This window comes from Ovis aries, chromosome 8 (genome assembly GCF_016772045.2).
Source record: "Ovis aries strain OAR_USU_Benz2616 breed Rambouillet chromosome 8, ARS-UI_Ramb_v3.0, whole genome shotgun sequence".
Lineage (NCBI taxonomy): Eukaryota > Metazoa > Chordata > Mammalia > Artiodactyla > Bovidae > Ovis > Ovis aries.
Genome location: NC_056061.1, coordinates 7,804,689 through 7,830,727, shown reverse-complemented (window position 1 = coordinate 7,830,727; position 26,039 = coordinate 7,804,689).

Here is a 26,039-nt window from a genome sequence, read left to right as displayed (position 1 = left end):
CTTCACTATATTCGTCTTGAGAACTTCTGTGTTAAGTCAATAGTTTATTTTGAGTTATGCCTATATTATACATGTAATCTTTAATTTTTTCTAGTTCTAGCCTTTATAACTGATACTTTAACCATTTAGTTTTGAGATAATTTGGACCTACAGAAGAGTGAAAAATAGTAGAGAAATTTCATATACACATTTTTTAGTTTTTTTCCTAATGTAACGATAGTGCAATTACCAAACCAAGATGTCAAATGCTGGTAAAATATTGACTAAAGACTTTATTTGAATTTCATCTATTTTTCCCTTAATGTCATTTTCTGTTTCTGGATTCAATCCAGGATCTCATAACGCATTTAGTTGCTGTGTCTCTTAGTCTCCTCCAATCTGTGACAATTCCTCAATTGTTCTTTTTTTTTTTTTTTTTTCTCATGACCTTCACAATTGTAACTTTTGATCAACTATTTTGGAGAATGGGTTCGCCTTTTGGTTCATCCAATGTTTTCTCATAATGAGGTTGAGATTCTGTGTTTCCAGTGAGAAAGTTGCAGAAATATTATTCTTTTCAGTGTAACATACTTATTACTGAAGAGGTTGACCTTGGTCACTTGATTAAGAGAGTTCAGCTCAGTTCAGTCGCTCAGTCATGTCCGACTCTTTGCAACCCCATGAATCACAGCACGCCAGGCCTCCCTGTCCATCACCATCTCCTGGAGTTCACTCAGACTCACGTCCATCGAGTCAGTGATGCCATCCAGCCATCTCATCCTCTGTCGTCCCCTTCTCCTCCTGCCCCCAATCCCTCCCAGCATCAGAGTCTTTTCCAATGAGTCAATTCTTCGCATGAGGTGGCCAAAGTACTGGAGTTTCAGCTTTAGCATCATTCCCTCCAAAGAAATCCCAGGGCTGATCTCCTTTAGAATGGACTGGTTGGATCTCCTTGCAGTCCAAGAGACGCTCAAGAGTCTTCTCCAACACCACAGTTCAAAAGCATCAATTCTTCAGCGCTCTGCATTCTTCACAGTCCAACTCTCACATCCATACATGGCCACAGGAAAAACCATAGCCTTGACTAGACGGACCTTAGTCGGCAAAGTAATATCTCTGCTTTTGAATATGCTATCTAGTTTGGTCATAACTTTTCTTCCAAGGAGTAAGCGTCTTTTAATTTCATGGCTGCAATCACCATCTGCAGTGATTTTGGAGCCCCCAAAAATAAAGTCTGACACTATTTCCACTGTTTTCCCATCTATTTGCCATGAAGTGATGGGACCAGATGCCATGATCTTCGTTTTCTGAATGTTGAGCTTTAAGCCAACTTTTTCACTCTCCTCTTTCACTTTCATCAAGAGGCTTTTAGTTCCTCTTCACTTTCTGCCATAAGGGTGGTGTCATCTGCATATCTGAGGTGACTGATATTTCTCCCGGCAATCTTGATTCCAGCTTGTGCTTCTTCCAGCCCAGCGTTTCTCATGATGTACTCTGCATAGAAGTTAAATAAGCAGGGTGACAATATACAGCCTTGACGTACTCCTTTTCCTATTTGGAACCAGTCTGTTGTTCCATGTCCAGTTCTAACTCTTGCTTCCTCACCTGCATACAGATTTCTCAAGAGGCAGGTCAGGTGGTCTGGTATTCCCATCTCTTTCAGAATTTTCCACAGTTAAGAGAGTGCTTCTCTGTACATTTACAAAGTTAACTTTGTAAATGATACATACCTTGGAGGAGATAATTTGAGATAATGTTATTATTTTGTTTTTCTCAAAATTTTGTCCACTGATTTTTAAACCAAATCAGATCATGCCTATAACAATTATTATTGTAGTGTTTGCCAATGGCAATTTCGTATATCTCTCATTACTTCTATATTTATTAATTTAGATTCTTGCATGAGGAGTAATCTCTTTAGTCCCATTTATCTTCTTATTCACCTATTTATTCATACCAATATAAATTAATGGATATTTATTTTATTCCATGGGTTGTGAGTTATAACACACACTCTTACTTTTCATCTTCTTGCTCAAATTTCCATCCATGTCCATTTGGAGCCTTTTTCCAGTTGGTTTCTGTATCCTTTTAACATCCTCCTATCCTTTCACACGGAGAAGGCAATGGCAACCCACTCCAGTGTTCTTGCCTGGAAAATCCCAGGGATGGGGGAGTCTGGTGGGCTGCCATCTATGGGGTCGCACAGAGTCGGACATGACTGAAGCGGCTTAGCAGGAGCAGTAGCAGCAACCTTTTACAAGGATTCAGTTCAGTTCAGTTCAGTCATTCACTCAGTCGTGTCCAACTCTGTGCGACCCCATGAATTGCAGCACGCCAGGCCTCCCTGTCCATCACCAGCTCCCGGAGAGAGTTCACTCAGACTCATGTCCATCGAGTCCGTGATGCCATCCAGCCATCTCATGCTCTGTCGTCCCCTTCTTCTCCTGCCCCCAACCCCTCCCAGCATCAAAGTCTTTTCCAATGAGTCAACTCTTCGCATGAGGTGGCCAAAGTACTGGAGCTTCAGCTTTAGCACCATTCCTTCCAAAGAAGACCCAGGACTGATCTCCTTCAGAATGGACTGGTTGGATCTCCTTGCAGTCCAAGGGACTCTCAAGAATCTTCTCCAACACCACAGTTCAAAACCATCAATTCTTTGCCTTTACTTGTCATCAAAAATATTCCAGACCCATCTTATATTTCCCCTGCCTCAGTCTTGGAATCAACCACTTCTCCAAGGAACCCTTGCAGTTTGTGTTTCTTTAATCAGACTATAGTACGTTGTATGTATTAAATGTGGTCCAGATTTCTCATGGTCAGATAAAGCAATTTCAACAAAGAAAGATGGAAGACTAGGATAAAACGTGTTCAATTGGAATCAAAATTAGTATTATGTATTCACATATCTATGGGCTTCCCCAGTGGTTGGTTCAGTGGTAAAGAATCCATTTGCACTGCAGAAGACACAGGAGACATGGGTTCAATCCCTAGGTCAGGAAGATCCTCTGGAGAAGGAAATGGCAACCTGTTCCAGCATTCTTGCCTAGGAAATCCAATGGACAGCAGAGCCTGGTGGGTTACAGTCCACTGGGTCTCAAAGAGTCAGACAACTGAGCGACTAAGCATATGTATTAAATATGCATGTATTTATTTCTATTTATTAGTATTATTCATTTTAGTAGGCAATCTGTTTCAATAATTCAATTTTATTAATTAAGAAAACAAGGCTTAGAGAAAAAAAAATAGGTTCCCAATCTCACAGAAATAAGTAAAGGACTATAATTGAATTCCAAGTCTGCATAATCCAAATCTGGAATGTTCTGCTCCAGGGCTCATACAGGAGACAAAACAACAAAATATATATCTATATTGATTCATGAAAATACACACCTATCATTATTTCTATATCTATGTGTCTGTGTATCTACAGATATATGTATATGTATATACAATAATGCATGCATGTGCACAGAGTTGCTTCAGTCATGTCCGATTCTTTGTGACCCTATGAGCTGTAGCCTGCCAGAATCCTCTGTTCATGGGATTCTGTAGGCAAGAATAGTGGGGAGGGTGGTCATGCCCTCCTCCAAGAAAACTTCCTGACCCAAGGATTGAACCTGTGTCTCCTGTGCCTTCTGCATTGCAAGTGGATTCTTTACCATTATATATATACATTATATATATATACATACATACATACATTGTATATATATACATTATATATACATTATATACATACATACATACATATATACATATATATATATATATCTCAGTACATACTACTAACTCTGATTACAATCTAATACAAGTTTTATCCTAGTCTTACATTTTTACTGAAGTTGCTTTACCTGACCATGAGAAATCTGGATAACCTCATGTAAAATATATTATTTGTCCAAACCTGGCAAACATGTGAATTTATTTCAATATTGTTAACCTATAACCATGTGAGACATAAAGATGATAACTATAGTGTAGTATTTAAGCTTTATTTTGTCTTTGTCTTAAAATACACAGACAAATTTTTATTTTGCAAAGTTACTACTAATTTCACTCTTTCCTATTCCCCTCGGTGTGTTTATATTATTCATTTCAGACACAGTTGTTTGTATTCAGTATGAAGCTCCATCTGTACACAGGTTAATTTTTTTTAATTTAATTTTTTTTAATTGAAGGATAATTGCTTTACAGAATTCTTTTGTTTTCTGTTAAACCTCAACATGAATCAGTTCAGCTCAGTCACTCAGTCATGTCTGACTCTTTGCGACCCCATGAATCGCAGCACACCAGGCCTCCCTGCCCATCACCAACTCCCGGAGTCCACTCAGACCCATGTCCATTGATTCAGTGACGGCATCCAATCTCTGTCATGCCCTTCTCCACCTGCCCTCAATCTTTCCCAGCATCAGGGTCTTTTAAAATGAGTCAGCTCTTCACATCAGGTGGCCAAAGTATTGGAGTTTCAGCTTCAACATCAGTCCTTCCAATGAACACCCAGGACTGATCTCCTTTAGGATGGACTGGTTGGATCTCCTTGCAGTCCAAGGGACTCTCAAGAGTCTTCTCCAACACCAGGTTCAAAAGCATCAATTCTTCGGTGCTCAGCTTTCTTTATAGTCCAACTCTCACATCCATACATGACCACTGGAAAACCATAGCCTTCACTAGAGAGACCTTAGTTGGCAAAGTAATGTCTCTGCTTTTCAATATCCTGTCTAGGTTGGTCATAACTTTCCTTCCAAGGAGTAAGTGTCTTTTAATTTCATGGCTGCAATTACCATCTGCAGTGATTTTGGAGCCCGGAAAAATGAAGTCAGTCACTGTTTCCACTGTTTCCCTATCTATTTCCCATGAAGTGATGGGACCTCTAGATGCCATGATCTTCGTTTTCTGAATGTTGAGCTTTAAGCCAACTTTTTCACTCTCCTCTTTCACTTTCATCAAGAGGCTCTTTAGTTCTTCTTCACTTTCTGCCATAAGGTGGTGTCATCTGCATATCTGAGGTTATTGATATTTCTCCCAGAAATCTTGATTCCAGCTTGTGTTTCCTCCAGCCCAGTGTTGCTCATGAATCAGCTGTAGGTAAACATATATTCCTCACTTTTGAACCTCCCTCCACTCTCCCTCCCCATCCTACCCCTCTAGGTTGATACATAGCCCCTCTTTGGGTTTCCTGAGACGTACAAAAAATTCCCATTGGCTATCTATTTTACATATGGTAATGTAAGTTTCCATGTTACTCTCTTCATACACCTCACCCTCTCCTCCCCGTGTCCATAAGTCTATTCTCTATGTCTGTTTCTCCATTCAGTTCAGTTCAGTCACTCAGTCATGTCTGACTCTTTGAGACCCCATGGAGTGCAGCACACCAGGCTTCCATGTCCATCACCAACTCCCAGAGTTTACTCAAACTCATGTCCAACGAGTGGGTGATACATTCCAACCATCTCATCCTCTGTCGTCCCCTTCTCCTCCTTTCTTCAATCTTTCCCAGCATAAGGGTCTTTTCAAATGAGTCAGTTCTTCACATCAGGTGGCCAAAGTTTCGTAGTTTCAGCTTCAGCATCAGTCCTGCCAATGAATATTCAGGACTAATTTCCTCCAGGATGGACTGGTTGGATCTCCTTGCTGTCCAAGGGACTCTCAGGAGTCTTCTCCAACACCACAGTTCAAAAGCATCAATATTTTAGCACTCAGATTTCTTTATAGTCCAAATCTCACACCCATACATGACTGCTGGAAAATCCATGGCTTTGGCTAGATGGACCTTTTTTGGTAAAGTTATGTCTCTGCTTTTAATATGCTGTCTAGGTTGGACACAGCTTTTCTTCCAAGGAGCAAGCATGTTTTAATTTCATGGCTGCAGTCACCATCTCCAGTGATTTTAGAGCCCCCCAAAATAACGTCTCTCACTCTTTCCATTGTTTCTCCATCTATTTGCCATGAAGTGATGGGACTTGGATGCCATGATCTTTATTTTTTGAATGTTGAGTTTTAAGCCAGCTTTTTCACTCTCCTCTTCCATTTTCATCAAGAAGCTCTTTAGTTCTTCTTCACTTTCTTCTGTAAGTGTGGTGTCATCTGTGTATCTTAGGTTATTGATATAATTCCTGCCAATCTTGATTCCAGCTTGTGCTTCTTCCAGCCCAGCGTTTCTCATGATGTACTCTGCATAGAAGTTAAATAAACAGGGTGGCAATATACAGCCTTGACATACTCCTTTTTCTATTTGGAACCAGGCTGTCGTTCCATGTCCAGTTCTAACTGTTGCTTCCTGACCTGCATATAGGTTTCTTGAGAAGCAGGTCAGGTGGTCTGGTATTCCCATCTCTTTCAGAATTTTCCACAGTTTGTTGTGATCCACACAGCCAAAGGCTTTGGCATAGTCAATAAAGCAGAAATAGATGTTTTCTGGAACTCTCTTGCTTTTTGGATGATCCAACAGATATTGGCAATTTGATCTGTGATTCTTCTGCCTTTTCTAAATCCAGCTTGAACATCTGGAAGTTCACCTTCACGTACTGTTGAAGCCTGGCTTGGAGAATTTGTTTCTCCATTGTTACCCTGCAAGTAAATTCTTCAGTAACATTTTTCTACATTCTGCATATATGTGTTAGAATACAATATTTATCTTTCTCTTTCTTTTTTAATTTTTATCTTTATTTTACTTTACAATACTGTATTGGTTTTGCCATACATTACATAATAGGCTCTAGGTTTATCCAACTCATTCAGTTCAGTTCAGTCACTCAGTCGTGTCCAACTCTTTGTGACCCCATGAATTGCAGCACGCCAGGCCTCCGTGTCCATCACCAACTCCCGGAGTTCACCCAGACTCACATCCATTGAGTCCGTGATGCCATCCAGCCATCTCATCCTCGGTCGTCCCCTTCTCCTCCTGCCCCCAATCCCTCCCAGCATCAGTGTCTTTTCCAATGAGTCAACTCTTCGCATGAGGTGGCCAAAGTACTGGAGTTTCAGCTTTAGCATCATTCCTTCCAAAGAAATCCCAGGACTGATCTCCTTCAGAATGGACTGATTGGATCTCCTTGCAGTACAAGGGACTCTCAAGAGCCTTCTCCAACACCACAGTTCAAACGCATCAATTCTTCAGTGCTCAGCCTTCTTCACAGTCCAACTCTCATGTTCATACATGACTACTGGAAAAACCATAGCCTTGACTAGATGGATCTTAGTCGGCAAAGTAATGTCTCTGCTTTTGAATATACTATCTAGGTTGGTCATAACTTTCCTTCCAAGGAGTAAGCGTCTTTTAATTTCATGGCTGCAATCACCATCTGCAGTGATTTTGGAGCCCCCCAAAATAAAGTCTGACACTGTTTCTACTGTTTCCCCATCTATTTGCCATGAAGTGATGGGACCAGAGGCCATGATCTTCGTTTTCTGAATGTTGAGCTTTAAGCCAGCCTTTTCGCTCTCCTCTTTCACTTTCATCAAGAGGCTTTTAGCTCCTCTTCACTTTCTGCCATAAGGGTGGTGTCATCTGCATATCTGAGGTGATTGATATTTCTCCCGGCAATCTTGATTCCAGCTTGTGCTTCTTCCAGTCCAGCGTTTCTCATGATGTACTCTGCATAGTAGTTAAATAAGCAGGGTGACAAGATACAGCCTTGTCGTACTCCTTTTCCTATTTGGAACCAGGCTGTTGTTCCATGTCCAGCTCTAACTGTTGCTTCCTGACCTGCATACAGATTTCTCAAGAGGGAGGTCAGGTGATCTGGTATTCCCATCTCTTTCAGAACTTTCCACAGTTTATTGTGATCCACACTTTAGAACTGAGTAAAATGCTTTCATTTTAATAGCTGAGTAATATTCCACTCTGTATATATACCACTACTTCTTTATCCATTCATCTGTCGATGGACATCTAGGTTACTTCCATGTTCTGGTTATTGTAAACAGTGCTGCGATGAACAATGTGATACATGTGTCTTTTTAAAGTTTGGTTTCCTCAGGGTATATGCCTAGGAGTGGGATTTCTGAGTCATATGGTGGTTTTATTCCTAGTTTTTTAAGGAATCTCCGTCTCATCTTCCACAGTGGCTGTATCAATTTACATTCCCACCAACAATGCAAGAGTGTTTCCTTTTGTCCACACTCTCTGCAGCATTTATTGTTTGCAGATGTTTTCATAATGGCCATTCTGTCCAGTGTGAGGTGATATCTCATTGTAGTTTTGATAAGTATTTCTCTAATAATGAGCAATGTTGAGCATTTTCCTGTGTTTATTACCCATCTGTATGTCTTTGGAGAAATGTCTGTTTAGGTCTTTTTCCCACTTTTTGATCAGGTTGTTTGTTTTTCTGGTTTTGAGTTGTATGAGTTGCCTGTATATTTTGGAAATTAATCCTTTGTCAGGTGTTTCATTTGCTGTTATTTTATCCCATTCTGAGGGTTGTCTTCACATCTTGCTTATAGTTTTCCCTTGCTGTGCAAAAGATTTTAAGTTTAGTCAGGTTCCACTTTTTTTTATTTCCATTACTCTGGGAGGTGGGTGATAGAGGATCTTGCTTTGATTTATGTCATCAACTATTCTGCCTATGTTTTCCTCTAAGAGTTTTATATTTTCTGGTCTTAAATTTAGGTCTTTAATCCATTTGAGTTTATCTTCGTGTGTGGTGTTAAGAAGTGTTCTAATTTCATTTTTTTGCATGTAGCTGTCCAGTTTTATCAGCATCATTTATTGAAGAGGCTGTCTTTGCTTCATTGTATATTCTTGCCTCCTTTGTCTAAAATAAGGTCCACATAGGTGTTTCTGGGCTTTGTATCTTGTTCCACTGGTCTATATTTCTGCTTTTGTGCCAGTATCATACTGTCTTGATTACTGTAGCTTTGTAGTATAACCTGAAGTCAAGAAGGTTGATTCCTCCAGCTCCATTTTTCTTGCTCAAGACTGCTTTGGCTATTTGGAATCTTTTTTGTTTTCATATGAATTATGAAATATTTTGTTCTAGTTCTGTGAAAAATGACGTTGGTAATTTGATAGGAATCACATTGAATCTGTAGATTGTGTTTGGGAGTATAGTCATTTTTACAATATTGATTCTTCCTACCCAGGAACATGGAATACCTCTCCATCTGTTTATGTCATCTTTGATTTCTTTCATCAGTGTCTTATAATTTTCTCTGTACCTTTTCTTTTGTCTCTTTAGGTAAGTTTATTCCTATGTATTTAATTCTTTGTGCTGCAATGGTGAATGGGATTGATTCCTTAATTTCTCTTTCTGATTTTTCACTGTTAATATATAGAAATGCAAGTGATTTCTGTGTATTGATTTTGTATCCTGCAACTTTGCTAAATTCACTGATTAGATTTAGTAATATACTGACAGTATCTTTAAGGTTTTCTATGTACAGTATCATGTCATCTGCAAACAGTGATCCAGCGGATGTTGGCAATTTGATCTCTGGTTCCTCTGCCTTTTCTAAAACCAGCTTGAATATCTGGAAGTTCACGGTTCACGTATTGCTGAAGCCTGGCTTGGAGAATTGTGAGCATTACTTTACTAGCGTGTGAGATGAGTGCAATTGTGCAGTAGTTTGAGCATTCTTTGGCATTGCCTTTCTTTGCGATTAGAATGAAAACTGACCTTTTCCAGTCCTGTGGCCACTGCTGAATTTCCAAATTTGCTGGCATATTGAGTGCAGCACTTTCACAGCATCATCTTTCAGGATTTGAAACAGCTCCACTGGAATTCCATCACCTCCACTAGCTTTGTTCGTGGTGATGCTTTCTAAGGCCCACGTGACTTCACATTCCAGGACGTCTGGCTCTAGGTGAATGATCACACCACTGTGATTATCTTGGTCTTGAAGATCTTTTTTGTACAGTTCTTCTGTGTATTCTTGCCACCTTTTCTTAATATCTTCTGCTTCTGTTAGGTCCATACCATTTCTGTCCTTTATCAAGCCCAAGGCACTATCAAAAGACCAAGGAGTGAGTGGTTCCCCAATTGTTGGAATAATCCTCACACTCGTTAGTGTATGAAATCATCCACCTCATAGAAACTAACCACACCACATTCCATGGCTGCCGCACTGACCCTCTGTGATGGCCCATACTCTGCGTAGTGCACTTCTCTCTTAATCTGAATCAATCTACTTGCTATTCATTGCTGTGTCTTTCAGTGAATTATTTCTTCAATGAAACATCAAGAACCTGAGCTTCATTAGGTCCTGAAATCAGGCACCATGGATTTTGGCCAGGTTCAAGTCCCCAGGACATGACTGAATGACTAAGCACAGAGTCGCTGACATGTGGATTCAAATCTCAATCTTAGGTAAATGGTTTCAAACACAACTTTCAGAAATGGAAAGATGATGACCTGCCCAATACTTTGTAAACAGCAGCATAAATGGAGAGAGGACCTGAAGGACAGGAGGAAAAAGCAGTGGGAAAAATGTGTCAAGGAACCCCTTTCATAACTTTCTGGAAAGATTGCTAAATGCCTGACCTGTGCCCACAATGTTCGTTGGCCTGATCCTTGGCACAGAGGAAGTTAAGGACCGAAGAACTCTCACCTGCTTGGGCAACAGCTAATAGGCACAGAGGATCGTGGAGCCTTTGGGACACACTGGAGAGTGGCCCCTGTCAGAGTCCCTCAGTTGCACCCACTGACTGCTGCTTGCCTCTTCACAGGGGTTTCAAGGAAACAAGATATGAGATATTGTAAAGGAATTAAGATTTTGTTAGCCATTTTGTCTTTCCAGCGATAGGGGTGAGAACCTCTTACCTTAACCAGAGGTCTTCTGGAATCTGAGACTGAGCCGCATGAGCTTTCTGCCAAGTTTTTATTGCTGTCCCAGTTTCCAGCATGCTGGGCTTCTTGTCACTTCCACTGTGCTCGGTTTCCGTCACGTTTAGCTTCCACAGAGTGTGCTTTCAGCATTTTGGGCTTCTGTTGTGCTTGGCCTCTGCCTTGTGGGGGCCTAGCCGAGGTTGCTTCAGCCAGTTACATCCAAGTCACGGCACCAGATATGTCAGGGGAGTGTGTCATTTCCTCGGTTCTGTCTTGCCACAGCAAAGATTTGAAACGGTGGACCAGTGTTACAGTTCAGTTACAGCTCAAGAGTTTTATTTGGCAAGCAAAAGGAAAGCACACCTTTGAGGCATGAGGGTGAACCGACCCCAAAGGAGAGCCCTCAGTCCATCTTGGCTTCCTCTTTTACACATTTGTCCCCTCCCCCTCTTGAGCCTGCCCTATGCAAACTGGTCTATCCAGGAGGGCTGTTTGTTTCACCTGAGGTTCTCACTCTGGTCCTCAGATTTTCTTTTGTTCCATTTTCGCAGGCTTTTTCCTTTGTCTTTTAGCCACTGCAGTTTTGGATTCCTTTTTCCTAGTCTAAATACCTAATAAAGAGAACACTGATAGTAGAAAAGGTTGTTTGAAAATGTTCTTTTTTGGCCAAGAAGTACAAGAGAAGGGATAAAGTACACATTATGGAAGTTATTGACTAACAATGATACAGCTTTACTGTAAATCTTACTTTCTCTATATACATCTATTCATACACAAAGTCATCTTTCTTTGTAATTCTAATGCAAACTCAGTGAAGCATTTTATAACATCTGCTAAATACATTTCAACTGAAATGCTTCTAAACTCCTGATTTGGGGATTTCCTTCCTTTTTTAGCAAGATTCTTGCCTTGGATTTGCCACTATCCTGAAATTTTGCCATGTATATAAGCCATGGGGACAAGAAGTTCAAAGAAATAGTTTCTTGATCATATGTAAAAGAAAACTCTCATGTCATATGTTTCAATGTTTTGTGATCTGAAAATAACATTATTGTTATTATATGTATTAATCTATATATGTATATATAGATTAATTACACAGGGTACTACAAAAATTATTAAAAGCAACATATTCCTTTTTTGAGAGTTTAAAATTATATAGGGCATCTTCGTCTAAAAGTAGTTTGATATATACATTATTTTCATGTAAAATCCATTAAATTACTTTCTATTTTCAGTGTTATAATGACTTGACTTAACATTTTAATCATATTACATTACATAGCTAGAAGTTACTTATGTAGAGAAGAAAAAATATATTAATATATCAAAGGCATATAACTAAAATTCTATCGTCCTTATGTTTTTTCTTTTAAATTTTCCTAATTATGCTTCAAATATAAGGCAAATAGCTCAGTATTTAAAAAATAAATTTTAATAATAAATTTTATCTTTAAACATACTGCTCCTAAGTTACAGTAGAACCAACCTTAAGATAGCTTTATCTTCCATTTTCTCCTAATTAAATAGTGATAGGTTAAAAATGACATTGAGCAGTCAATTTGAAGCAATTTAACCTAATTCCTCACTTTTCAGATAAGTTTTTCATAAAGTTCCATTTCATTTGCACTGACATTATCAATCAAACTTTCCTCATCTATGTTTGAATTTTCCCAGTGTTATTATCATTAGTGCTATTCCCTCAGTATAAAATTGTAAGCTGAAATAATATCATTTGGGATGCATTACAGAAAATTAACACTGTTGTTTGCCATTGATGGGTCTCTGGGGAGTCTCAGCAAACAGCATTTCTGTCTCCACTTGTTTCCACTCAAGTTCTAAACCAGCAGGGAAATAAGAAAATCAAGTAAAGTGCCTGGGGGCAAAAACTTCACGAATCATTAAAATCATATTGGAGAATGAGACTTATTTCCAAGGACAAATGGATTTCCTAATCTGGAGCACCGGAATTAACCGAATTTACTCTCTTAATTATAGCAGCACTGGCAGAATTGTAGTAATGATGGTACAGAGAGGGTTGCCCTGGGGGACAATGTCTGGGCTCCAGAAAAAAAGGGGAAAGGAAAGGGCTGAATTACATATGCCCAGTTAACACTACCAAACTCAGCAATCAGCTTGTCCTTCCACCACATCTCTTTGTCCTTCAACTCCCCTATCCCAGGGAAAGGGAGTCTGAAGATGGAGGGAAGACAGAATTCTCTTGCTAATAGCTCTGCATCCAGCGAAAGGAAACATCAGGAGAAAAGAAATCACTGCTTGGAGAAACAGACATAGAGAATAGACTTATGGACATGGGGAGAGGGGAGGAGAGGGTGAGATGTATGGAAAGAGTAACCTGGGAGCTTACACTACCATATGCAGACTAGATAGCCAATGGAATTTGCTGTGTGGCTTAGGAAACTCAAACAGGGGCTCTGTATCAACTAGAGGGGTGGGATGGGGAGGGAGATGGGAGGGAGGTGCAAAAGGGAGGGGATATATGTATACCTATGGCTGATTCAGGCTGAGGTTTGACAGAAAACAGCAAAATTCTGTAAAGCAATTATCTTTTAAATTTTTTTTTTTTTAAGAACAACAACAACCAAAAAAAAAAAACTCTTAGGAGAAAACATGGACAGTAAAAAAAAAAAAAAGACAAAGAAAGAAATTACTATTTCAGCTTTCTTTGTGCAATGTATTTTTAAATATGAAAATTGAAATTATGAGCAGTCAAAGAAGTAAACAAACCACTAACCTATATCTGGTAGGCCACAAAAAACATGAGGAAATATTTGGAAAAGTTCAAGATGATAAGGCAGTTCAAAGTGCTACTAATTGTGGTGGAACAGTAAATAGAAGTATAAGCTAAGAAAAGTTGACTTTTTATAGACAGGGACAAGCCTGGCATATTTGATAAGTAAAACATCTCATTTTTAAAGAGCTCCCTCTTCTATACAACAAAATTATTTTCAGTAATAAATAAATGATAATATGAACTAAATAATATCAATGGGAAGAAAATAAATGCAGACTTCAAAACTTTATTTTTATTTAACTTTGTATATCTATATTTATCTATATCATATATATGTATACATCTTTTATATATACATAAATCATTCCAGTAATAAAAGTAAAATTTAAAATTATAGTAAAAAGGGATTTTTTAAATTAAAATTTTAAATATATAAATTAAAATTTTAAAAATTTAAATTAAATTAAAAATTAAAGTAACAAAGGACTTTTTAATTCATGTATTTTTGACAGAGTAGGAAAAAACGTATATCTATATATTGAGCTGTCATAGTAATGACTAGTAACAATATTGTGATAATCAGTGATGTCATGAATATGGATTTTCTTTACACGTTCAATAGGCAATATATAAGCAGATTTTTGTCCATCTACATTCATTCACAGACGATGGAAAAAGCTTTTTATTAATGTTTATTTAATTAACTGATGAATCACCAGACACATAAACAGCTTAGAAAAGTGTTAAAAACCAGCTGGGTAGAAATTACTGAAAACCCCATTTTACACCGAATTTCAGAATCTACAGTGTTACTGAAGGCCTTATTTCATCAGGATTGGTTCTAGCAGCTTTCAAATGCCTTTGTACTTGAACAAGTTTTGCTAAAATGTCTTCACCAGAAAAACTCATCATAAATCTTGATTACATCTTGTAAAAACTTCCAAATTTTCTTCTCCTGTAAAAATCAGAGGAAAAGATTCAATGATGACAAACACTGACATTATTTGGTCCACTTTTTTAGGAAAAAACATTCTACTTTTGGTAAAAACAATGACTACATTCAACTTAGATGTCTTTATTTCTTCTGGCAGTGTAAGATTATCTTTTGTCATTTATAAGAGTTTTCTTTAGTATTTGTGTCCTTTTACTCTGCAAATACCAATTTCCTTATAGTTTATTGTTGTATGGCTAATATTCTTCAAAGATTTTGTCCATCATCAATCATTGGGGAATAATCTTAGATTTTTGTATTTCACTCTTGAAAGTTAATTGTTGCTTGCAAATATTTTTGTGGTTACAGAGAATGACACAATTAAAATAACTGTAGTTCTGTTTGTATTTACAATCAGTGTGCTATCACTGTTTACTTAAAATGCTTAAATATAAGAACGTGTAGTACCACAGGATTAGAGGTACTGACAGGACCCAAAGGTAGTTCAGATGGTTCCAAATCATTACGAACTTACTCAAAACTACTTTAAGCTTGAGTGTTGGGAGCCTTCTTTACAATTTCTTCCCAAAGTAGATATGCTATTAAAAGATAAAAAATCAAAACGCGCTCATTTCAACCTTCTAAATCTGAAGTTTATTATATATTACATACATAGAAATGAAACATTAAGCACAACAATTGTTTAAAATAAGGGTTAACAAACTGTTTCTTTTAAGAGCCAGATAGTAAAACTTTTAGGCTCTTTTGCAGGCCAAAAGCAAAACTGAGAATAGTTTGTAGGTAATTTGCAGGGTTGGTCTTTGTAAACCCATGGACTGTAGCCCGCCAGGCTCCTCTGTCCATGGAATTTTCCAGGCAAGAATGCTGGAATGAGTTGTCATTTCCTTCTTCAGGGGATCTTCTCAACCCGGGGATCAAACCCAGGTCTTCAGCATCTCCTGCGCTGGCTGGCTGATTCTTTACCACTGAGCCACCTGGAAAGCCTGGGTACTTATATAAAAGGAGAAAAAAAAAAAATTCACAATTGTTGGTCAACCAACATAACACAATATCATATTTTATATATATATATATATATATATATATATAAAATGATATTATGTTATATTCTGGATATGGCCCATAGGGCATAGTTTGGCAATCCCTCCCTATTTAGAGCTTAGGCAAACAAAAAATTGGGAGTAATGAATACTTTAATCATTGACATTATTTAGGATGGCAGGACAATGTAGTGTTTAAAAATATAGAGTCAGTTTCATTATTTTTTTAAAATTTATCTATAGAAAATGCTTCCTAGGTGGTACTACTGGTAAAGAACTTACCTGCCAATGCAGGAGATAAAAGAGATGCAAGTTCAATCCCTGGGTCGGGAAGATTCCATGGAGAAGTCCATGGCAAGCACTCCAGTGTTCTTGCTTGGAGAATTCCACAGACAGAGACTGGTGGGTTAGTCCATACTATTTCAAAAAGCTGGACATGACTGAAGCTACTTAGCACACACAGAAAATGCAATCCCTGTATTGTGTGCAGTTAAATTACTCCTATTGGGCTACCACTGGATATCAGTAAAATGACAATGAAAATTGACTCTTTTTAAAGCATTTAAGCCAGTTTCCTCTCTTTCTTTCTGTCCCTTGGTAGGTCCTTGTTTTGTTTCAATTAACAGAGTACATAGTAAACTACTAACAAAAGATGCAAAGCACACTGAAAAAGTCAGAAAAACCACAGCTTAGCAAGTGATAAGTTTCATGGATTTTTCTGCCTCTTATTAACATTCACTGAAAAAAAAAATCCTTATGCTGTGCTTAAATTCAATAAACTCAGAATGTGGATGCATGTCACTCTGAATATTCCATATCACTATACAAAAAGAATGGAAGTCGAATATTCAGTAGTAGAGAATATTCAGTAGAGAGAGCCTAGTTTCAGAAGTAATCTCTTTAAATTGTTTTAATATAGGACTTACTATGTGCTAAATCTGTTAGCCAAGTAACAGTTCTCTGCCTATTGTTTGCTGGCAATAATATGAGTGTAAAGTGCCCATGAGTCTCCAATAGAAAAAAAAAAATGTATAAAACTATGTATAGGGGACTTCCCTAGCAGTCCAGTGGCTAAGACTCTGCCTTCCAGTGCAGGGGTGCAGGTTCCGTCCCTGGTCAGAAAGCTAAGATCCCATTGGCCAAAAACAAAAAACCAAACAAACAAAAAAACACAGAAGCAATATTATAATTAATTCAATAAAAGGCTTTAAAAAAAGATCCACGTCAAAAAAAACCTTTTGAAAAAATCTATGGATAATATTTACAACCTGCAGTGAGTGATGAGAGAAAACACATGTCTTTTAAGTCTTTTTCCCTCTGACATTCTAGGATATTGTCAAATAATGTCAACTGGCAAATTTCAAAAAAGTATTTGATTATGAGCCATTTTTATTGTAACAAAGAGACAATGAGAGGAAACTAAAAGTAGATTAAATAACAGAAGTCTGACAGGTGAAACCAAGGAAACTTATTGGTCTACTTGCCTTTTGAATATATAAAAAAGCAAAGATGGCAAACATGCGCTTTAGGCCAAAGTATATGAATTGATTTATTTTGTATATTAACATCTAATATTGAAAGAGCTATGAGTAGAGGGTGAATGGCCCAGGAAACCACCTTTGCCAAGTTTCTCCTCCAAGTTAGCCTATGAAAATTCCTAATTATCTATTGTTTAGGAAGTTTCCTCACTGTGACTCCAGAATAATTCAGACATTGTATGAATATGTTCGGTAGAGACCTTAACAAACAACTTCCTATATGAAACTCAGGTTTGATGTAGTAACAGAGAAAATGTGACAGTGTTTAGATACCTCATAGGAGAGTATTTGCAGGATATAGAATATATTAAAATTGTATAAAATTATAAAATAATATTAGAATATTTTATATTAATAAATGAAACGTCAAATTACTTATATGTTAACCAAAACCAGAGTTGAGTCTTAAGACACCTCAAAATGTTTCACAAGTAGAAAATCTTTATAATTAATCTGCTGCAGGTTTTACACAGGTGAGTCAAGTCATACAAAAACATAATTCCGTATGATTCTAAGGTTCTAGTATATTTTAAAAAATATAACAAAGATTAAGAATCTTAGGGAATTGATCTCTGGCCTTTTGTCAAAATTGGAAATAACCGTAAACCAGAGGTGTAAAGCAGGCCACCTGCATTCGCTTTCTTGTCTGGGACATAAAAAATAGGGAAACACAAGCACATACATCCACTTACACAACGTTTCTGGCTGCTTTTAAGCTACTGCAGCAAATTCTGAGTTTTTGTAACAGAGATTGTGCAGCCAAAAAATCTAAAATATTTACTTTCCTGGCCCTCTATGGGAAAAGTTTGTTAACCCTTGACCTATACTAATAAATTCAACTTTTGAAAAAAGGAATATATACTACAAGGACATAAAAAATGAAGTGGAATATGTTACTTTAGAATTAGTCATCATTGTACTATAAGTATAGGACATTCGTGACACACGTGTTAACTACCAACATGATATTTGTTTCCTAATGGGAAAAGGAAACTGGAGTCTCTGAATCCATGTGCAGGTTGGGTACTCCCTTTTTATATTCTTAGATTCAGACTATTCTGTTTTCTTCTAAGAATCAACTTTCCCGATCAAAAAAATAATTAGTATGTCAAATCCAAGTCTCCATTCAACATAGTCCCTTCCCGGTAAAAGCAGAGATGGCTACACCACTGTTTTATGGTTTTCCATTTTATAAGATGTTGGAAATTTCTTAAATCTGAAGTTCCCTCTGTGTGGTGAATCATAATAATAATATGCTCTGAATAATCTGTTTGCTGCAATATAGCAGTGTGGTAGCCAGGGTCTAAACTGTTCCAAAGAGTTGAGAAAATATAACTCAAGTCTCAGAGTACCCAGAGGGACAGACATGTTAGCTGCAGCTGTCTTCAAAACAATTGAGAGATAATAATTTTGGTTTTATAAGGTAAGTAAATATGACTAATAAACTTTAGTGTCTTGCAAAAATCCTACTTTACACTCACAAGCCCCCTCATGGGGCACTAAGAAGTGACACCTTGCCAAACTCGTTGGATATTAACAAACCTTACTCATAACACAATTTTGCTATTTAGAACTCTTCTGGATCACACCAGAAAGACATTTCCCTTGGTTGAGAATTCAAATGCAATTTGTTTTCGTCCATGTGTGGGACTGGATTCAACCCAGGAACTAAAGTGACTGGGTTAAGAGGCAGATTACTTGGCTAGCTTTACATTTCATAGCTAGAAAATGATAGCAAATAACTGGAAAGCAAGGAGTGACTAAAGTAATGCCAAATCGATCAATTCCTTAGTTGGTGCCAAAGTTCATTGGGTCTAATAAATCAAAAACAACAACAAGTAGACCCCAAGGGAGAATACGACCTACTTTATTGGGTGGGGGTGGAAGTCATATTAATTTTTACCTGGCACTGGAAAATAACATAAATGAATATTATCTTTAAAGAAGAACTAAGAGTGGGTAAATTGAATTTTCTTTATTTACCTGTGTTTACCCATTGCCCATCAATTTAAAGCAGTGATGGCACTGGGCTTCAATAACTACATGCCCTTCTAAACTTAAATTTAGACTATGTTATCTTTTATCTCAACTTCTTTTTCCTTCCTCTGTTATTTAGTTTCAAGAGAAGCTTCATGAAAGACAAGCTATGAAGGTTGACAGAGCTATTATAATATAATGTATTATATTATAATATATATATAATGTAATATAATATATAATATAATGTCTGACTTTTTGTGACCCAGCGGACTGTAGCCTGCCAGGCTCCCCAGTTCACGGGATTCTCCAGGCAAGAATATTGGAGTGGGTTGCTATTTCCTTCTCCGGGGGTTCTTCCCAACCCAAGGATCAAACCCAGGTCTCCTGCATTGCAGGCAGACTTTTTACTGAGTCATCTGTGTGAGCCATCAAGGAAGCCCAATATAATGTATACTTATAATTATCAGTGACATAAATTTTATATACGTATATTTTGTCTCTCCTGAATTTACACTAACTTATTGTAGTGCAGCCATCTTTCAGTGGGAGGTCTGTTTCAGAAACTGCCATAATACCAAAATCCATGTATACTCAAGTCCCATAATCTGAACCTGCAAATTCTGCATCCACAGATTCAACCAAGCATAATAGTATACGATCTGAGGTTTGTTGAACCTGTAGTTGCAGAATGCATATGTGAGATAGCTCTGGAAGACGAATAGGATTTTGTACATGAAGACACCCCATTATTATAATCCCATTGTATTAAATTAGCAAAAATAAGACACAATTTTCTTTCTTTTTTTAATTGAAGTATAATTGGTTTACCATGTTGTGTTAATTTTAGGTGTACAACTCAGTGATTCAGTTATACATGCATGCTCAGTTGCTCAGTCACTCAGTCATGTCTGACTCTTTGCAACTCCATGGACTACAGCCCACTAGACTCCTCTGTCTATGGGATTTTCCAGGCAAGAATATTGGAGTGGGTTGTCATTTTCTACTCCAGGGGATATTTCTGACCCAGGGATCAAATCTGAGTCTCTTGATTCTCCTACATGATGGATTCTTTACCACTGTGCCTCTTGCTGCTACTGCTACTGCTGCTAACTCACTTCAGTCGTGTCCAACTCTGTGTGACCCCATAGATGCCTCTTATAGGTTATTAAAAGTATTGAGTAGAGTTCTCTCAATTAAGGATTAAGTCCTTCTTGTCACTAATGTGTCTTCTGGCCTAAAGTAGTGAGGTGTACCGGAGAAGGTGATGGCACCCCACTCCAGTACTCTTGCCTGGAAAATCCCATGGACAGAGGAGCCTGGTAGGCTGCAGTCCATGGGGTCGCAAAGAGTTGGACACGACTGAACAACTTCAGTTTCGCTTTTCACTTTCATATATTGGAGAAGGAAATGGCAACCCACTCCAGTGTTCTTGCCTGGAGAATCCCAGGGATGGGGGAGCCTGGTGGGCTGCCGTCTATGGGGTCACATAGAGTCAGACACGACTGAAGCGACTTAGCAGCAGCAACAGCAGCAGTGAGATATGCATTCATCCACAACAACAGAAAAGATGGACAAAAGTTAAGGTAGCCACCTCTATCTGATGGAAATGAAAGGGCAGAGTGACAGAGAATAAGCCAGCACAATCTTTTACTTCCTTGCACTTATATCTCTCTTCTATCTCGTTTTCCGATTAACTTTTCATGCAGGAATATAGGCTGCTCAGCCTTTCAGTTGAGAAGATCATGGTATCTGGTCCCATCACTTCATGACAAATAGATGGGGAAACAATGGAAACAGTGACAGACTTTATTTTCTTGCCCTCCAAAATCACTGAGGATGGTAACTGCAGCCATGAAATTAAAAGATGCTTGCTCCTTGGAAGAAAAGCTATAACAAACTTGGAGTATTAAAAAGCAGAGACATTATTTGCTGACAAAGGTCCATATAGTCAAAGTGATGGTTTTTCCAGTGGTCATGTATGGATGTGAAAGTTGGACCATGAAGAAGGCTGAGCGCCAAAGAATTGGTGCCTTTGAACTGTGGTGCTGAGAAGACTCTTGAGAGTCCCTTGACTGCAAGGAGATCAAAATCCGTCAATCCTAGAGGAAATCAACCCTGAATATTCACTGGAAGGACTGATGCTGAAGCTGAAGCTCCAATACTTTGGCCACCTGATGCAAAGAGCTGACTCTTTGGAAAAAAATCCTAATGCTGGGAAAGAGAAGGCAGGAGGAGAAGGGGACGACAGAGGATGAAATGGTTGGATGGCATCACTGACTCGATGGACATGAGTTTGAGCAAGCTCCAGGAGATGGTGAAGGACCAGGAAGCCTGATGTGCTGCAGTCCATGGGGTTGCAAACAGTCAGACAGGACTGAGAGGCTGAACAACAACAACAACCTCCCAGGACTTCTAGGTGTTGACTGCGGCCTGAACCAGCAGTAGTAATTGATCTTTCTTCAACCAGCTTATGGTGTTTCAGTCCTAACTGGCATTTGAGTAGAACTGAAGAAACCGAACTCATTTTCTTAGCTCCACTAAGCAATTAATCTTTGTTTCTTTTTAGATAAAGGATGGGAGGAGGGGGTTATTAACTGCCCTCTCGGTTTCCTTCCAGTTCCAACTTTCTGGGACTGTCTGTTTCAGAAAAGGGATGGGAAAAAAGACACAACACTGTTATCATTCTGCAGATTAGCTGAATTTTCTCTCGCCCTCTTATTTTAGTTTCTAATAAAAATGGAAATTATTGACTCTACCATGCCATTTAGGAAAAGTTACATAAAGTTGAAGCTCCACCAATGCACAGGAAAATAATGGAACTGAATTAAAACTATCCAGCCTCTATTTTTAAATAGAATGTTCTTTATTTTCTCAATCCCTGATTATTATTTTTTCCAACTTCAAAAAAAGAATAGGCAACATGTAAGTTCTGCAAAATATACCCTCTGAATAAGACGTGAATTCCCAGACTGAGTAAAGTCTCATAATAACTGAAAACTTAATGAACTTTCCATAAAGCATATATATATTGATATATTGATATGATATATCAATGATATATATGATATATTGATAAAAAGAATAATCATTAAAAATTATGAAACTATCTGAACCATTGCCGTTATAATAACATATATTTTACCTGGCCACCATACAGTCTACAGGTGTTTCTTGATTTATTTCCTTCCATTAAGATATATGGCGTTAGTGGTAAACAACCCATCTGTCAATGCAGGTTAGATGTAAGAAACGTGGGTTCGATCTCTGGGTTGGGAAGATCCCCTGGAGGAGCATGGCAATTATTCTTGCCTAGAGAATCTCATGGACAGAGGAGCCTGGCAGGCTACAGTACATAGAGTCACACAGAGTCAGATATGATTGAAGCAGCTTAGCAGTCACATTAAAATATAAAAGTTACTAACTCAGTATTTTATTTTTATATACAAATATAAGAAAAGTTTTTCTAGAAATGTGTTTAAATTATTTTTATTGATTTACAAACTGTTATCCACCACGCATTTTAACACCATGTGTTTTAACCCAAGGGCAGATTTTCCTTATTTCTCATTAAGTACAGCTGCCTCTTTCTTTAAAATAGTCAACATAGGAGTGATGTCATTTTCAACGTTAGTTGTTTCTAGTCAAAGATGAAGTAGCAACTCTCCATAGATAAGATGCCAGTGTGAAAATCCCAGAACTTGAAGGTAATGCTAAAGCACATTTCTGGGTATCAGGGACCAAGAAGGACCCCATAGGAAGAGTAACAGAAGCGGCTACACTCTGATGGTGTCACCCCTTCTTCAAAATGGCACAGCTGCTGCACCAAGAGGGCTTTTTCAGGCTTAGAGTTTCTCCAGTGTATATATATGGAGAAATGAGACCCCCCCCACCGCCCCCCACCCCACACACACACAAGATGGACATCTAGCTTCCTCAGCATAGTGAGATGTTTTGTGGGAGTCCTACTCTGGATCTCATCTCAGAGGGATCACTGGGAGAATCTTCAGAATTCAGCTTATGGGAATCAGATACAGAGAAGGGAGCTGGGGTACAGATGGAGGCACTATTTGACCAGAAAAAGAACAAAAGAGGTGAGGTTAGCTGAAGGAAGGAACTAAACATGAACAGGTATAAACAGAGATCAGAAAAATAATGGAACATATTAATAAAGCCAAGAGTTGGTTCTTTGAAAAGATTTTTAAAAAATGATGAAACTTTACCTAGAAGAATCAAGAAAAAAAGTGAAAAAACTCAATAATATTACAAATTGAAAAAGTAGATATTAAAAATAATATCACACAATGCAAAGAATCATGTGAATACTATGAACATTTATACACCAACAAATTGTACATCTAGAAGAAATAAATCTATTCCTAGAAATATACATCCTGCTGCTGCTGCTGCTGCTATGTCGCTTCAGTTGTGTCCGACTCTGTGCGACTTCAGAGACGGCAGCCCACCAGGGCTGAGATTCTCCAGGCAAGAACACTGGAGTGGGTTGCCATTTCCTTCTCCAACGCATGAAAGTGAAAAGTGAAAGTGAAGTTGCTCAGTCGTGTCCGACTCTTCGAGACCCCATGGATGCAGCCCACCAGGCTCCTCCGTCCATGGGATTTTCCAGGCAAGAGTACTGGAGTGGGTTGCCATTGCCTTCTCCAAAAACCAAGACTAAATCATGAAAGGTAGAAGAGATGTCAACCAGAAATGGTCTTTTCATAATCATGATACAAAGCCATATAATAGAAAGAGCACTGAATCTGGAGTTAGTTTTTTTTGGTGGGGTGGGGGGAGAGGTAATTTTACTTTAAAATTACCTCCAAGAACTAGAAAAGTCAGTTATATTGTTTGAATTTTAGTCTTATAAAAGACAGAGATAATATTTCTTTTATGGGCTTGCTGTGAGCATTAAATGAAATTAAAGCAGTTTGAGAACAAATACCACAAAACAACATAATTTGAGTCTTATATCCCATTGATTACTTAAAAGTAGTTACCTATTTCCAAGAATATAAGCAAAAGGGCAATTCATCTAAATAAAGAAAATAATAATAATGAGGCTAACCCAAATTTCTTCATAGCAACATACAATGCCCAAAGACAAGTAGGAATGCTTATGCTATGAGTGAAAATATTACAAGCAGCCACTCTGGCTGTTAGTCATAAAAGCAATGAATAGATATAGGCATACATACCTTGAAGATATTGTGCATTTGGCCCCAGACCACCAAAAATGATGAATACTGCAGTAAAAATGAGTCAGACAAATAATCTGTTTCCCTAAGGCATGTGAAAGTTATGTTTACGCTGTACTGAAGCGCATCATGCGTGCAATAGAATTTTGTCTAAAAAATAGATGGTGTTCTGGTGTGTTAGTCAGTTGTGTCTGACTGTGTGCGACCCTGTGGATGGTAGCCCACCAGGCTCCTCTGTCCATGTGATTTCCCAGGCAAGAATACTGGAGTGGGTTGCCATGCCCTTCTCCAGAGGATCTTCCTGACCCGACTATCAATCCCAGGTCTCCTACATTGCAAGCGGATGCTTTACCATCTAATTTATTGATGTAAAATACTAACTATCCTCTGAGCCTTTAGGAAGTCATAATCTTTTTGCTGGTGGAGGGTCTTGCCTCAGTGTTGATGGCTGCTGACTGATCAGGGTGAGGATGACTGAGGCAGTTTCTTAAAATATCAAAGGCTAAGTAACTTGGAGAATTCAACACCTAAGAATGTGTAAATTTTTTTTTTTAAGTTCTATGAAGTAATCAAGGTAATTAAGAGTCAAGGTAAATAAATGTGAGGGAAAAGTCATCATTCAATGTCTGGATAAACCATTGATCAGTTTGAACATGTAACTGTGGGAGTTACAATTATAAAAAGAATGTAAATTTTCAATATCTTAACAATGTAAAGCTGCCAAGTAATAGAAATTTACAAATCAAGCTACGAGTGACATAAACTTATGGTAATTTATTTTATATCATAAGTTAATCAGTTCAGTAAGAAAATTAAATATGGTGTTTAAAAAACATAATGATATAAACCTGTCAATAGCTTTCATTGACTTTTTCTAACCCTACAAGTACATTTTAAAAAATAATACAAATTTTAGTGAAAATATATTTATGAAAAAGTTCAATATTTCCTTGACTTTTACTCTGTGGGTTTTTCCTTCTGTAAAACTAAATTTAAAATATTTAACTTTAAAATAGCAAGATTAAATATTTCATTTTTATGGATTTTTTATTAAAAAATATTTCTACCTTAAAATCTTTTCTTATAAAGGCTACAAGCTAATTCCTCACTTTTTCAGCTTCATTTCCATTTAGGAATGGAATTGTTGCATAGTTCTGGTTCATGGGTCACAAATAGAAACCTGCTGGAGATGAGATTTGCCTGGAAAAGTGTTTGCTTCTTTGATACTAAAGGAGATGCACACCTCTGGCCGCATTCCCTTTTGTTCATGCCTTGAATAGATGCCGGGGTGTAAAATAGCCATTTTACCACCACAAGGCAAAAAAAGCACATACTAATAATAGCACAGCAAAAAGATACAGTTTTTACTTCATCACTGAAGCACTGTACCATCTCTAACTTGTTATGTGGGGTGTATTTACTTAAACCACTACTGATTTAGCTTTCAGTAACTCGCAGTTGAAAACAATCTTAATCAAAACCCTATCCATACATACAAAAAATTTGCATGCACGCATAGGGAAAAATGTAGTATGGTGCACCACTAATTATATATCGTATCTGGGTAATGAAATTCTGAATGTACTTTTCCCTTTTTGTACTTTGATGAATTGCTTGGCCTTTTTTCAAAATGAGACTATATCAATTTTTAAAAATAATCACTCTTCTAGTGTTTGAATGCTTTTGAGATTTGACAAGGTTATTAATGCAGAACATATACAATATTGTATATATTTCTTAATATTTTAGGAAAAATGATTTAGGATACAATATTTTAAAACAGCTATTTTATAGTGGAGAAAACCCTTGGATAAGTTCAGATTGACAAAAAAAA